This window comes from Notothenia coriiceps, unplaced genomic scaffold, assembly GCF_000735185.1.
Source record: "Notothenia coriiceps isolate Sejong01 unplaced genomic scaffold, NC01 NC01_scaffold00012568, whole genome shotgun sequence".
Taxonomy (NCBI): domain Eukaryota; kingdom Metazoa; phylum Chordata; class Actinopteri; order Perciformes; family Nototheniidae; genus Notothenia; species Notothenia coriiceps.
The window spans coordinates 395,316-405,421 of record NW_011345269.1 but is presented as its reverse complement, the minus strand read 5'-3'; the positions used below and the strand labels follow the sequence as shown (position 1 = coordinate 405,421).

The 10,106-nt window shown below is 39.9% G+C and overlaps 2 protein-coding genes across 2 annotated transcripts in view; both read left to right on the top strand.

The window, feature by feature from the left end:
* Positions 1–10,106, top strand: part of pde6d (phosphodiesterase 6D, cGMP-specific, rod, delta) — an 818,526-nt gene that overhangs the window by 461,916 nt on the left and 346,504 nt on the right. The window lies entirely within an intron of this gene.
* Positions 1–10,106, top strand: part of LOC104947449 (caskin-2-like) — a 174,944-nt gene that overhangs the window by 78,939 nt on the left and 85,899 nt on the right. The window lies entirely within an intron of this gene.

Sequence of the window (10,106 nt, the reverse complement as noted above, 5' to 3'; positions counted from 1 at the left end):
CTGATTATTTAATGTTTAATGTGGTTTTTATAGGCAATAATTTAAGCTTTGTTAGTTCCAGGTTTAATATGTGCAATAAGTTCATTTCAATAAGTTTTGCAATAAACATTGAACCAGTCCGCCCCTCGACTAGTTTTGGCCAACTGTGTATTTGAGTTGGACACCCCTGCTCTAGTAGATCAATCTGTTACTAAAACAAAAAACTTAAAATATACATAATTAAAAACAAGTAGACATGTTAATACATTATTAGATTAGATTGACTTCAATAATCCAAAGCAGCATGTAAACAAGTCATTGCACATTATGTGAATATGAAAAATATTAGAAAAAATAAAACATAACTAAAAAGTAAAATATACACTATTAGGGGACAATTCCATTTGACTAAATGTAAAAGACTAGAATGTTATTTAAGACAACTATGTACGCTATTTTAATAAGTAGTTTATTTCTCCCACTGCAGTGTATGTGTGTGTTTGCGAGTGTGTGTGTGCGTGTAATATAATTTGTGTGTCAGGAGTGTGACGGGGTGTGAGTGTCACATGTCTCTGCAGACAGGCTGCAGTTTGACACCTACGCTCCCCCAGAAGGACGCACTCACAGCCGCTAGTGAACCGCAGCACCCGCAGGGGAACCGAGGAGAACCGAAGACATGGCGACCGGAGACAACACGGCAACCTTTGAGTCATGGCTCAGTAAGTAAACGGGAGAAAATAACTCAAATGTGTTGTTTTTCTTAGCTTCTTACTTGTTTATCCAACGTCTCATCATCACGTATTTGAACTTTTTAACGCAGCTGTTTACTAACTTGTCTAGTGACGCCAGTTGTACTTGTGTTTTCATAATATCGCGATACTTTGGCGAATACATTCTGAATGTGTTCATGTTTTTAACTTTAATTAAATGAGTTTGTGCAGAAAGTATCAGTTTCAGCAGGAAGTTGGTTACGTGCGCGTACCCGACGAGCGCTTTATATATGTATGCGCTCCTGACGTGAACGCGCATTCTGGCAAAACATTTTTATAAAAGTTGATGAACTTTCTTTTTTATTTCTTTTAAAGTAGGAATACTAGTATGGAAAAATACACATTTAGGAATGAAAGAACTGCATTTAAACATATACTCATCAAACCTCATCATTCAGGTTATTTATTAAGCAACATTTTATATATTACTGGTGTTTTGAAACATCGGTTGAACAAAACAAGCTTTAAAAATGACACAATTTCAACCTTAAACAAGTAAATGAAAGGAAAAGTGAACATATTGTTACACTCCACATCTGGAAAGTATACTTAGCACACCGTACAGTATGTATCATTTCCCTGTTTTTCTGTGTGTTTCATTTTCACTTCCTCATCAAAGTTATTTTTCTTGTTGCATGTATTTAATAAAGTTGTGGCATATTTTGAACATGTTTTTTGGGGTCGTTTAACTTTTTTCTCTGGTGTCTTTTTGGTTCCAGACAAGGCCACTGACCCCAACAATGAGCAGGACAGATGGGACTGCATCCAGAGCTTCTACCAGCTCGTAGACCAAGAAACTGATGGGTAAACTGAACAAGATTCTCTTTAATTGTACCTACTCCATGTGCTGCATGGGCTAACGTTTTCAAGGAAGGCCTCGTGCTTCTAGAAGTTAACGCAATTTTAGGGTTTGAGAAAGAGTTGCTTCACGTCCATGTTGCCATCACACCTTCTCAGTTTCAAGACTGTGCAAGAGGAAGGAGGAAGTCTGCAGCACCTTTTACACATTTGACCCTTTTAATATGAATGTAACGTTAATTAAAAGTAAGTCTAGTTGCCAATTAGCACTTACTGTAAGTAGGAACTAGGGCTGGGCAATATGACAGTAGGAGAGGGATACACCAAGATGAAGAGAATCTTTGGTTATATTATTACCGATCATTTGCACAGTATTTTATTCCATTGTTTTAAAATGAAAGACGAAGAAAACCGGCAGGAAAGATCGAGTATAATCTTTTATTTTGGGACATATCGCCCACCCACTCCTTTCGTGGTTCTGAACGTCATTGTTTGTATCTTATTACAAATATTTGAGTTTAATTGACAAGAAGCTGACAGGAAAATAAACAGCGTGAGTGTTGTTCTGCTTTATTTCATTAGACATGCATCAGAAACAGTTATCAACGCCTCAGTAGCTTTCAGCGAGGCATTAGCGTCTATAGCAAGAATATACTGTATGTTAAATTCACTTTTCGAGCTTTTTATTCCTATCTATTAGCTTAACTCAAGCATGGCAATGTGTGGAAGCTATGGGAAAAGTACTTATTTGATTGTCAGCATAACATGTTCTTTGCTCTCGCTCTACTCAGGCCTTGAAATGTGACTTTAAATCTAATTTGTTTCTATTTTCAGACCACAGGTAGCCATTCGCCTTCTTGCCCATAAAATCCAGTCGCCACAGGAGAAGGAGTCTCTGCAGGCTCTCACTGTGAGTATCACATGTCTTCATGTTATTCACAGTTTAATTTAATCTATTGTTAAATATCCTGGTTGTTCGTCTGGGAAGTCCCCAGAAGCAGCAAGCCACTACTTTAGCCCTACTTTTTATATTTGAACCATACATTTAATAGTAAGTTACAGGAAATACAATATACATCTAGTTTGGTATATGTGTTCACGTGCAGTAAGTAGACATGGGTTTTCATTTAATGCAATTCATCACGGGTTACACACGGTCATCTATAAGGTTTACGGACCAGTCATTAAGAAACAAAGGCCTTTGTTTTAACGCTGGGGGGGGGGCGGTCCTGTGGAAAATATCTGTGACTAACTTTTATCACAAGAAGCAAGTGACGAGGGGGATTTAATCTGAATATTGAATCTGCTGTGAAAGCTAAGGTATTTATCATTCAGTCATGTATCAATCAAAGAGATATGCAGAGTAATTCAAAATGAAAGGAAGCTTCATGTCCCTAACGTTATGTGACATTTAAAGGTTAACCGCGAAAACGTGCACAGACAAATGTCTTTGTTTTTTCTGTCGTGTCAAAGCCAGGAGACTTTCTTTTCTTTCATTTTCACTTCTTGAAAAAGCTTCTGTTGATGATGGTGTTCCATGATTTGGTGCTTTCCAGGTCCTCGAGGCGTGTATGAACAACTGCGGGAAGAGGTTTCACAGCGAGGCCGCCAAGTTTCGCTTTCTAAACGAGCTCATCAAACTGCTAACTCCAAAGGTAATCATGGAGAGACCGGTGGTTCCTGTCTGTGCATTTCAGTTTCATTTCATTGAGGACATTGTCAAATCTCATAGGTAATAATATGTGTTTGTTGTTTTGAGTTAATTCAGGCCATATACATCTAAATAATTCAATTGTTTTAACTTGAGATTCGTGTGTTTGTGCTGCGTTTATTTATATGTATAATGAATAATAATAATAATAATAATAATAATAACCTTCATTTATAAGGCACTTTTCAAAACCCAAGTTAAAAGTGATTCATGCAAGACAGCAAAGAGAAACCAACAAATAGTCAAATTAATTAACAAAAACTACGAGATGAAAACTACTATGAAATAAACAGTGAAATTCAAAGATTTTTTTTTACAAAAGTACAAAAACATTTTCGAGAAGCCGTTTAAAGTCCATTGAGAATATAGAAGACGGCATGAATAAATGTAAGGCTAAAGATTCAAACACTAACTTTAATTCAAATTGATACGTGAAGGAACCACACAAATCCTACACACTATGGCCCAATCCCAAACCACGCCCTACACCCTACCCCAACACACTACCCTTCCAAGTGCTGTTCCAAACCAACGAGTGTGGAGCGGTGTGGAGGGGGAGTGGGCTATCAAGCCCTCAAACAGCGAGTCTGCAGCGGTGCTGACTTGAGACCGGTCTCTACCTGACCGGAGTCAACGCTGTGTGTGTCCGTCAGGAAACACGCTGTTAACAAGTAGTTCCAGCAAACATCCACTGATACACTGCGATGTTAACAACCTGTTGATTTACAGACTCTCCTCTCATAAATTCATACTATTGCAATTAAAGTCAATAATGTAATCAATAACTTACTGAGCTCTTTCAGTTAAAAACGTAATAGTGAATTAACAAATAATTGAATCTACTAAACAACATAAATATGCATCATATTAATATGTACACAAATATATTGATTAAATAGAAAAGTAATGGAACAATACCGATCAACATGAATACAAGTTAAAAGGCTAATACATGTTTTTTAAAGTAGCTCTCTGAGGAACAACAGTGATGTGACTAAAGTGGTGAATGTTTGGTTGAGCAGTACTTTGGAGCGTGGACTCCTCAGAAAGTGAAGGACCGACTGACGGAGATCCTGTACGGCTGGACTCTGTGGCTCAAAGAAGAACCAAAGATCCTCGAGGCCTACGGCATGCTCAAGAAACAAGGTCAGGGTTCAGCATGCACTAGAAAACTCTTATTGTCATCTGCACAAAGCTACAGTGTAGAAATGGCAATGACAATCTTCTGACCTGAGCTCCTCCAACAATCCAACATATATAATAAAATACACTGAAGTTATTCACGTGATATATTGGCCCGTACACACGTGTTGGTAGTTGTTTTGATTGGATCTACTGTAGGTGTAAAGTGCCAACTCATATTTGATTAAGGGCCTTATTGTTTGCACCACTATTTAAATATGCAACTTCAAATTCGCCTTTTTGTTTGTTTGTTTTGATTCCAACTTCATGAGTAGTCTGGAGATGTACTGAAGAGTTCAAAGCCTCATTTATAATGTTGAATCAAACTTTTACACTGATACAGATAAAGATTTGGCTAAACTAATATAAGTAGTAGTAGGTTGTTTCCACAGTTACATTACAGTGTGTTGAATTGTCCAAAACTCTTGACATTTGTTGCGAAAAAGCAGTTTCGAAAATTGAAATGAATTCAACATTTTGATTTTGTTTCGATTTTTAATTTTTTTTTTTTTTAGGGTGATCTCATAATACAAAGTGACATTAGACATTGTATTTCCTTAAAAAAAGATATCACATGCAGGCCTACTGGTGTGTTCTTTTCCCAACTTTTAAACCATATAACCCTACATTTTGTTATTTCAGGTATTGTAAAGAAAGACCCCAAACTGCCGGACACATTAATAATGGCGCCTCCGACACAGAGAAATAAAGAGTCCGTTTTCGACCAGGAGGACAAAGCCACGGTGAGTCAGTTTGTTTAATATCTGATGATGTAACATTAACTTTCATCACACTAAAGCTGTGTTTCCGTGTCCTCAGTTATTAGCCAGACTGTTGAAAAGTGCTCGTCCTGAAGACCTGGAGACGGCCAACCGACTCATTAAGAGCACCATCCAGGAGGTGAGCAGTGCTGCAGCTGATCTGTTCATGCATGCATTTCTGATTGTATGAGTTTGATATTCATTTGTTTTGGTGTGTGTGTGTGTGTGTGTGTGTGTGTGTGTGTGTGTGTGTGTGTGTGTGTGTGTGTGTGTGTGTGTGTGTGTGTGTTAGGAGCAGGAGAAAGCAGAGAAAGTGACAAAGCGAGAGTCTGCTCTGCAGGATGTTGAGAGCAGCACCAAACAGCTCCGAGAACTCCTGCAGCAGAACACCATCACCGGAGCGACGCTACAGCCCAGCGACGACATGAAGGTCATTGCACATCATACACATCACACACATCACACACATCACACCAGAGAAAAAAAGTAGAAGTACTGACTAAACTTCTTTACTCAAGTCAAAGTAAAGAAGTATGGGCTTTGAAATGTCCTTCAGTAAAAAGTACCCATAACTACCAGCTGTTTTAAGTAGTACTGACCTCCCTTTACTATTAATAGAACAATAATGTCATTGTTAGCTAATGAATGTTCCATGCTGAACAACGGCAACATGACAACGTTTTCATTTGTCCCTCTTCTTTAGAGAAGACCAGGAAATAATGGATACACAGATCGTGTTCAAATCAATAGGCACTCAATGACTCTAAATAATAATGATCAGGCCACCAAACACACATTCAAACTAAAGGAACCAGCCTGTTTGGAAAATGTGAGAAGTAGAAAGTACAGGTATTTGTGTTCAACATGGAAGAAGTNCAGGCCCGGTTCTACGGGGGTGCATAAGGGTGCATTGCACCCTCAGTTGAGTCGTTATGCACCCTCATTTGAAAAAGTAAAAAAAAAAAAATGTAAAGTCAAAATTATTACATATATAATAATAATAATAAGAATAATTTAGTTGAAATAAAAAAAATTGTAATTGTGGTTGAATAACATTGTCTGCTGCATTTACTTGGTCAATTTAAACGGTAAGTAACGTTATTATGTCAGGTGTGCGTGACCTGTGCCGCTGCGCGTTCATCATTTGCAAGGTGCTTACACAGCAGTCAGTGATGGACATCAGAAAATGGTTCAAACAACCAGCCCTAATCGCCAACAGTAACAATGCATCTACTGCAGGTAATAACAGTTCAGATCATGGGGACATTACGTTACCCGCGGCCACTGTCGTGGACACTAACGCCCGACTCGCCGGATTTGCCCGCCTTGCCCAAGGAGGCGGAGCAGCCGTCTTTGTTGCCCCATACGCCGCCACCCCTCGGTGGCACGCAAGTGCCAGAGGACCTCGGCAAAACAGAACCTGCCCAGGTATATTTAAAAAGGTACCCAACTCGCCTGTACAAGGGTAAGGCTCTCATTTTGCGATTGGCTGGAATATTCATGTAAAAAAAGATGCCATCTTCTGCTATGCATGTAGACATTTCGGTTCAAGTAAGTCAGATGCTTTCACCACAACTGGCTACAACAACTGGCGCCATGCTCTTATAGGCACCGCTACGTGATAAGGGACTGGGAAGGCATGAATCAAGCAAAGAGCACATAGATCTATAGATCTCTTCATTTTGCTCTCAAAATGCACCAGATTGATGCTTTTAACTTCAATATTAAAAAAAAATCTTCCCAGGGGAGCATGCCCCCGGACCCCCCTAGAGGAGGTGAGGACCCCCTCGAGGGTGTTAGGTCCATTCCCCACTTATAAAAATAGCACTTTACCACTGCACCCTCTCTAATCTCAGATGCACCCTGACTCCTTTTGTTCTGGAACCGGGCCTGGGCCATAGCATTGAGCGCAGAGGGTTTCAGCAGAGGGCGCAACAACCGTTATCTTGCAAATGTAAACAGGAAGTAGGCAATATGATGATTAAATGTTTTTCTGCAGGACTCTGGTTGCTAAAGTGTATATATAAAGGCCTTTTTGGATTAGTTAGTTAGTTAATTTTTGTATAAGGTGTATGACTCAGGAAACATGATGGCATAAGGCTGTAATACGATGTTCTACTTTTTATTTACTAGTAATATTACAGATTTAAACTCTTTGCAACTTACACAATTTTCAATTAACATGTTTGTATCCATTGAATACCGGTGTCAGTTGTTGTCATCCAAAGTACCCATAATATACTTTTTTTTTTACATACATGTTTAGTTTATTCGACCTAACAGTCATCTTAAGAACACTCACAAAAAACACTGACAGTTGTTTTAGAACCGTCATAAACTGATCAATTACTTTACTGCTGGCCCTTCCTGCCACCGGTGTGGAAAAAGGTAAAAAACATCTTCCTCCAGCCCATGGCACTTGCTATGCCCTCCATGTCCCTGGTGAAGTCAGCACAGCCATTCCTCACAGTCTGCTCCCAGAACTTCTCAGAGTCGCAGATCTGGTAGGGTCACAAAAGATAATAAAACACATGCAGATTGTGAGGTGTGGTTATCAGTGTACAAATATACATGGGATCAAAGGTACACATCGAAGAGAGGGAAAGTGAAATGGAAAATAGCACAAGGGGTCATATGTAAATGTATAATTTTAAGAGGCTTTCACCTCTCTGAGTCTCTGTGAAACTTGTGCCAGCTGTGTTGTATCTTTCAGCTCTAGGTTGGCCAGGATTTTGAGCAATATGTCATCGGTTAAGCGCTCCAGGTAATCAAACTTCCCTTGACAAAGTAACTTTGTGTGTTCAAGGATCCTATCCCCGAAAACAGCTTCAACTTCTTCTACAGATGAGAAGAATGAGAATTTCCATTAAAGCAAATGCTGAGCACAAACAAGTATTGTTTTTTTTAAGAAGTGGAAATATGTTTAGTATCGCAGACAAGTGTATACAGCAATTATTGGACATATGTTCTAATGAAGAATCCTTACGCTTTAGCATTTTCTGATGTAGGAAATCATGATGGGATATCTTCTGCTGTTTGGGAGCAACACCCTTGCAACCAAGTCGAACAGAAATCTTCCAAGATGTCAATATTACCTGAAGTTTGAATAACAGTACGGGCAGAGTGAGGACATTATTACTTTATTCCAAGAGCTTATGGTACATATAAATTCCAAGGAATACTTATGTTAGGTTATGGTTTATTTAACTTGGATAAGTCAACCTGTATAATTTGGCCATCAATTCACTGATTACCTCACTCAATTTAATTTAAGAGGTGAAATTGTAATCATGGTACAAAGTCTTTCTTCAGCTTCTCAAAAAATAAACAAACATATTCTAATTGTATACTTTATGCCTCTACTCTACTTCATGTGGAGGCCAATTTTGTACTTTTTTGTAAATATATAGGTAGGCCTACTTTATAAATTCAGATACTGACTCAGAATATGCGTGCGTTGAAGCTTCAACGCTTCCGGCCCGTCCACACAGCGGCTTGCGTTAAAGCTTCAACGCTTCTGCCCATTCACTTTGAATTGGGTGACGTCACGCTTCGCCGAACTGCATTGTGGGGAGCGTAGCTCGCGTCGACTTAAGTGACTAATGGAGTGAGTTAAATTAATTCCTCCACTTTAACATTAGTACCAATGTTTCAGAAAGAAGTCGAAAAGTTTTTTATTGCCTTTGTATAAGAATTAACATAATGAAAATACGGCAGAATGAGATGAAGTACACCTCCGCGGCTTGACTAAACATGAAAAAAACAGCCTTACATATATCCGCAATCCCTGCGATGAAATCATTTAAGTCTTATGACTGAGTCTCTTTATAACGGCAACGCAACTATCGAAGTTGCGAAGCGCGGGCAGGTGTGTCCGACCGTAACGCAATTTCCGAAGGTTGCGAAGACCGTGGGTAAGTGGAAACTATAACCCACTGCCAGTGCGGAAGCGGCTTGACGTAACACCCCCTCCCATCGATGCGGCAACCGAGTGCCAGTGTGTTGCCCAACTTTGGTACGAAGTTGAAACTTCGAAGCTGACCTTCAAGCCAAGTCGGATTAGTTTAGGGCGAAACTACTCTTAGACGGTCATGTTGACGGATCGGTTAGACGTTTGGTGCACATAAACCGAACGCCTCTCCCGGTATCGGCGGTCACAGTAAAGTGAATGTAACAAAGTATTTTACCTCCTCTTCTCTTATTAGTAACGCAATGCACTTAGTGCGCCCACGACAGTACTAGCTCAGAGACGAAGTAGTATGGCCCGTATGTTCTGGCCTCCTCGGTCCGTGCCTCCCAACCGTTCTGCTATCACCACTTTGACCATCGCGAAAAGCGGACAAACCGCCACCTCCAAGTAATTAGGTCGACATGGAGCAAACCATTGTAACTCAATACCTGTCGATTCCGTCCGGTATCTTAGATTGAGAGAAAAGGAGGAGGAGGCAACAACCAACAACCTCTCTCGTAAGATACGGGACGATCGGACAAGGTAAGTTACAATTTTGCTCCATGTGACACTATATTTGAGGGGGTTTTGTCCGGCTTTTGGATGGTCAAAGTGGGTGATAGAGACGGTGGAGAGGAGGCACGGACCGAGGACGGCCAACATAGGGCCGCCATCTACTTGTCTCTGACTAGGTATGTCGTGGCGCACTAAGTGATTGCGGTTATCTAATAAGAGAGGACGGTAAAAATACCTTGTACACGATCTTTACTGGACGCCATACGAGAGCGGTCGTATCGTGCAAGCACAACTAACCGGATCGGGTCAAGACATGACCGGTCTAAAAGGATATTTGCCACTAAAACTAACCGACTTCGCACAGGCAGACCTTTTCGAAGTTTCCTTTTTTTTTTTTGTTTTTTTTTTTTTGCAACTTGTAGCAAAAGTTGAAAACTGCA